Source organism: Pipistrellus hanaki (genome assembly GCF_964339955.1).
Source record: "Pipistrellus hanaki genome assembly, chromosome: 3".
NCBI lineage: Eukaryota > Metazoa > Chordata > Mammalia > Chiroptera > Vespertilionidae > Pipistrellus > Pipistrellus hanaki.
The window spans coordinates 127967816-127974150 of record NC_140505.1 but is presented as its reverse complement, the minus strand read 5'-3'; positions in this window follow the sequence as shown (position 1 = coordinate 127974150).

Genomic DNA, 6335 nt, shown 5'->3' with positions numbered 1-6335 from the left:
CCCCACACAGCCTGTTCAGTTGTTCGTTCAGTTGCCATGGTCACTTAGGCTTTTATTATTATAGATGCATATTTGTTGACATCAAAAGTAAAGTAAAAATTGTTTAAAAATCAGAATTGACAGGTATGCTTTCATTTTGTTTTAAAAATATTAATAGCTATTTAGCCATTAAAAAAGGTCAAGCCCTGATGGTGTTGCTCAGTGATTGCACCAGTTTGATTCCCATTCAGGGCACATGCCCAGGTTTTGGGCTCAATTCCCAATAGGGGGTGTGCAGGAAGCATCAGTGTTTCTTATCTCTGTCCCTCTTCCTTTCTCTTTAAAAAAAATCAATAAAATATATATACTTTTTAAAAAGTTCAGGGTGTATATACACTTAATGTTAATTAGCCTGGAAGGTGGAATTATTAGAGTTTTAACATTTATTGATACTTTAGTTATATTTTTAATATATTCTACAATTAATAATCTTGTTTTGGTAATTAAGGAATGCAGTGATTTTTGTTAAAAGGGATCCTGGGAAGGAAAGTGGTCACCTGATTTATCACTACACATGTACAGAGAGGACACGCATTCCTTTCAATAAACGGATTTGGGTCATTTAATACCCATATGTGGGGGAAAAATCTATCTTGACCCCTTTTGCACATTGTTTAGAAAATCAATTCCAGCCTTAGCCACTTTGGTTCAGTATATAGAGCATCAGCCTGTGAACTGAAAGGGCTCAGGCTCGATTCTGGTCAAGGGAACATGCCCAGGTTGCGGTGGGGGGCATACAGTAGGTAGCCAATCAATGATTCTCTCTCATCATTTATACACACACACACACACACACACACACACACGCTAGAGGCCCAGTGCATGAAATTTGTGCACGGAGGGGGTCCCTCAGGCTGGCCTGCACCCTGTCCAATCCGGAAACCTTGGAGGATGCCTGGATATATACTTGAAAGAAATGTTCATACCAGTTCTCTTCATAATGGCCCCAACCTGGAAACTACCCAGCAATAGATAAATACACTGTAGAATACTCACACAATGAATATACTATATAATAATGAGAATGAGCAGCCTGCACCTGCATTCACTATGGGATGAGGCTCAGAACATAATGTTGAGCAAAAGAAATCAGACACAAAAGAGTGCATACTGTGATTTTATTTATATAAAGAACATAAATGTGTAGAAGTCATCTATTCTATTAAAACTCAAGGACAGCAGTAACCCTTAGGATTGAGATAATGAATGGAAGTTTCATGAGAGGAACTTCTGAGGTGCTGAAAATATTTTTTGATCTGGGTGCTGGTTACACAGGTGTATCCAGTGGTGAAAATGTTTTGGACTGAATGTTTATATGCATTTATTATTTCAATAAAAAATTAAAAGTGAAATGACTAGTATAGTAAATGGAATGATCTATTTGTTTTTTTTTGTTTGGTTTTTTGGTTTTTTTAAATATATTTTATTGATTTTTTTTTTACAGAGAGGAGGAGAGAGGGATAGAGAGCTAGAAACATCGATGAGAGAGAAACATCAACCAGCTGCCTCTTGCACACCCCCTACCGGGGATGTGCCCGCAACCAATGTACAAGCCCTTGGCCGGAATCGAACCTGGGACCCTCCAGTCCGCAGACCGATGCTCTACCACTGAGCCAAACCGGTTTTGGCTGGAATGATCTATTTGATTATTACTGCTTTAAAAAGAAGAAAAGGAAGCATCTAAATTCTCTTGTAAGTTGTGGGAAACTTTTTTTCTCTGTTCTTTTAGGTAGTTTAATAATTAAATCTACATGAGGCAGATTAACAAGAGAAAATACATAGCCAAATTTATTACCTACATACATATGGGAATCCCATATGCATGAGTCAGACACACACATACACATACATGAAATTCAGAGTTAGAAATATATATATATATATATATATATATATATATATATATATATATATATATTTCTAACTAAGGATGAGAAAAGGAAACTTAGGGCTTCAGAAGGGAGGTAGATTATTTGAAGGACAATAAGATCAGATGGTCATAAAAAGTTATTTCTGGTAATAACTCTATGGACAAAGCCCCTAATTTAAATTATTGAAGGAAGAGAGGTAAACGTTTCCCATGAGCCTGCAGGGTCTGCCTTTAATTCAAAATAATCCACAAGAGGCACATCTTGGGGTGACTCATTCTGAACCCCTACAAAGTTTATCTTTGTGCAGAGGAAACCATGATTGTTGTGGGGTGGAGAATCTCCCCAGGTGTGGACAAAAAAGGGGCCACCTACAAACCTGACAAGCTCAGGGGAGGCCTTCATGGTGGACTTACAAACTCAGAGACCTAAAGTGCATATAGGATGGTCTGAATAGTTGGTTGAGCATTGTTCTGAGCATCAAGAGGTCACTGGTTGATTTCCGTAGGGGCACATGCCCGATCCCCAGTAGGGGGTGTGTAGGAGACAGCCAGTGTTTTTTCTTCTCCATTCCTGTCTCTCTAAAATCAATAAAAACATTAAAAAATAAATAAATAAAATAAAAATGTCCTAACTAAAAGCAGCTCATGGCTGGTAGTCATGTCCTAGGGTGGTATTTTTCCATAACAAAGGTCAATCTTCACCTTAACTGAGCCTGTCCTCTTTTTTGCATGTAAGATCTTTGGGATGGCAAACACATTTGTTCTCCCCTCCCCCTCTCCACCTCTCAAAACACAACATGCACTAGAACTGAGACCACAGTTCCCCTCATTGTTATTATTATTACATTAATTGTTGACTGTTAACTATCCTATATCCACAAATGTAAAAAAAAAAAGTATTTGTCTATTCATTTCACTTTTTATCCAATCCCAGAAATTTCACAGTTTTGCTTTATCCTACCTCCCTAATCTATCACCAGTGAATTTTATGTAACCCCATTAAACTTCCTCCTTTTATTGTAATGTATAAAATAAGGCACATAACTGCCATCCTCTGGAGCAAAATCTCAATCTGGTCTGAAATTAAAATTTTCTTACTAAAGGCAGGTCATGGCAGGTAGTCGTGTCCTGGCCTGTTATTTTCCCTGCCAGGTTAATCTTTACCTTAACTGAGCCTTTCTATTGTCTTTTTGCATCTAAAATAACATACCTTTGGAATGTTAGGTGATACCATTGTAATTAGATATAAATAACAAGAAAGGAGCAAAGGGTGAAGCATAGTAATCTCTCCTTTGGAAAACTGCTGTTTGAAACTGCTGTTTGAACTATTCTGTTATTCTTAGACAGTCTCTTATTCTGTTATTTTTAGACTGTAAAATAACTTTGTTTTTTGCTTGAGTAGAAAAGATAAACTTAATTGTCTGACCTTGCAAGCTAGCCATCTAACTGGTACGCTGATATTGATGCCAAGTGCCTGTATAGATATGATACTCAAGGTTACAGGTGTTTGTTAGATATGTTATGTACTCAAGGTTACAAATTGTTGGTAAAAATAACTTACACAAGGACCTAAAAAAGTTATAAAAACAGAATGCTTTCTCCTTTGGTGTTCAGAATTTGACAGAGGTCATCTGCTCTGAAACCTGTGTGCAATAAAGATGAGTCCTAACTAACTGGCTCATTAAGGCGTCTTGTCCAGCTTGCTGATTTTTTTTCCTTTTTCTTTTTAAAAAAATATATTTTATTGATTTTTTTTTTTTTTTTTTTTTTTTTTTTTTTTTTTTTACAGAGAGGAAGAGAGAGGGATAGAGAGTTAGAAATATCTACGAGAATCATGGATCAGCTGCCTCTTGCACACCCCCTGCAACCAAGGTACATGCCCTTGACCAGAATCAAATCTGGGACCTTTCAGTCTGCAAGCCAACACTCTATCCACTGAGCCAAACCGGTTTTGACAAGCTTGCTGATTTTTAATACAAGGGGAGGCCAGACATTATAGGCATGTTCCCTGCAAATCACGGGGGAGGGAAGCACATAGGGAAGATAGATGCATGCCCAGTAAAGTTGAGGTGACATAGGGAAGATATTTGCATGTCAATCATACCTGGCTAGAGACAGTTGGCCAGAATGGCTGTGGCCATTGTAAAATTTGGAATATTTAATCCACTAACCAGCAGTTCACTCTCTTCTACATTCAGGGTTCTTGGGACTCTTCTTGTTCAGGGTGCACTCTCTTGGTTCCCTTGCATTCACCCCTATGGCCCACAGCCATGTGGACCACACACACAATGCACTAATGAACTGTACCTAGCCTGACACTGAGCTGACTCCAATAGGGTGATTCTGGTTGTTTTACTGAGCACGGTGATTTCTTTCCCGGGTCCTTGTCCAGGTGGATTTGAAAAATAAAGCCACGGACAAAAGGTAGTAGATGGAAAGTACAGAACCTTTATTGCAAGCAAATATTATACTACCTCTCAAACCTTAATTCTAAATTCTAAGCCTAAAACTCGGTCCTTCTTGGCGCAGAGGGGCAGAGGCCAACGAGAAACTAAGATTCTGTCCCTCCTTGGTGGACAGAGGGCCCCTAAGAAGGGGGACCGCTGCTTTCTTTGTCTTGGGGCATTAAATAGACTGGAGACCCTCCTTCTCTACCGTGGGACCTCAGCCCTGTAATCAGCTCCCAGGACCCTCACATCTGCACTTTTCCTCATTTGGTCACCTTAACTGTTTAGGCTGGAGTCACTTTTGATTTATCTTACGGTTTTCTCCCAGTTGTGTCTTATCTTATAGCTCTCCCAGCTGCTCAGGTCAGGGCTACTTTGGGTCTAACTTATGGCCCCTTTGATTGCTCAGGCCAGAGATACCCCTGTCCTTGGTTTATGGCTGGTTTAATTGCTGAGGCCAGAAATGTTTCCATCTGCCTGTGGCGTTTCTCTAGCCTCTGTGCAGGTAAGATAAGCACCCTGGCATCTTCAAGTCTCCAGCTATGTTTTCCTCCCCCATGGACCCTCCTCATTCCTAAAACTCCCCAAACTTTCCTAATTGAGCTAGCCAACTAACCCTTCCAGTGGAAAGGAAACTCCTGGACACTGTCTCTGATTTTAGCTCTACAGAAACCCCAGCTACCCTTCTATGGCTGGACTAAGGCATATGGGTCTTTGGAAACCCAGGGGTGTCATTCCACAGAAATAAAGCCTTTTACCATATGGCATTCTTTCATGGGAGTCTCAGAAAATTCCTTTTCTCAGGATATCGTAAGAGCCCCACCCCCAGCAGCAGCCAGGGGAGACCAGGCAAGCTCCCCGCCTCTGCTAACAAGGGTAACTTCCTTTTTCCTGACCCTTTGAAGCACAATGCCAGAGCAGAGACCACAAATCCCCTCATTGTTATTGTTATCATGTTAATTGTTGACTGTTATCCTATACCCACAAAAGTAAAAGAAGTATTTCTATTCCTTTTACTTTTTATTCTATCCCAAAGATTTCCCCTGCTTTGCTTTCTCCTGCCTTTCTAATCTGTATCCAGGGAATTTCATATAACCTCTTTCCCTTTGATTCTGATGTATAAAATAAGTGGTATCCCTGGTGGGTTTGGCTCAGTGGATAGAGCGTCAGCCTGCAGACTAAAGGGTCTCTGGTTCAATTCTGCTCAAGGGCACATGCCCAGGTTTCGGGCTCTATCTCCAGTAGGGGGCGTGCAGGGGACAGCCAATCAATGATTCTCATCATTGATGTTTCTATCTCTTTCTCTCCCTCTCTGAAATCAATAAAAAAAAAAGACATAAATTATAAAATAAAACAAATGGTAAAACAGCCATATTCTAGTGTTTTCTTAATCTATTGAGAGTTTGCTTCCCAGCAATTGTTGTCAGTTTGGCTCAAATAAAGTCATAACATTTTTTACAGGTTTAGACGTTTCTTACTTTGATGGTTTTTTAACCCAGGTTTTGCCAATCTAGATGCTGAATTGCAATGCTGTTACTAAACTGAAGTTTTGCTGATGCTAGATGTTCTGAACTGAATGTTTGTATGCCCCCAAAATTTATATGTGGAAATCCTAACCCCCAAAGTGATGGTGTTAGGAGATGGGGCCTTTGGGAGGTGATCAGGTCATGAGAGTAGAACCCTCATGAATGGGATTAGTGCCCTTATGAAGGCGACTCCAAAGAGCTCTTAGCCCCTCCGCCATGTGAGGAAATTAAAAAGTGGCTCTCTGCACCCCAGAGAAGGGCCCTCATAAAACCCAATCTTGTTGACACCCTGATCTTGGACTTCCAGCCTCTGGAACTGTGTGAAATAAATTTCTGCTGTGTGTAAGTCACCCAGTCTATGGTACTCTGTTTTAGCAGCCTGAACAGACCAGCACACAGGTGTAGAAGTGGAGACAGAGGCAGGAGGAAGAGAGGTATGTAAACATAGGTTTG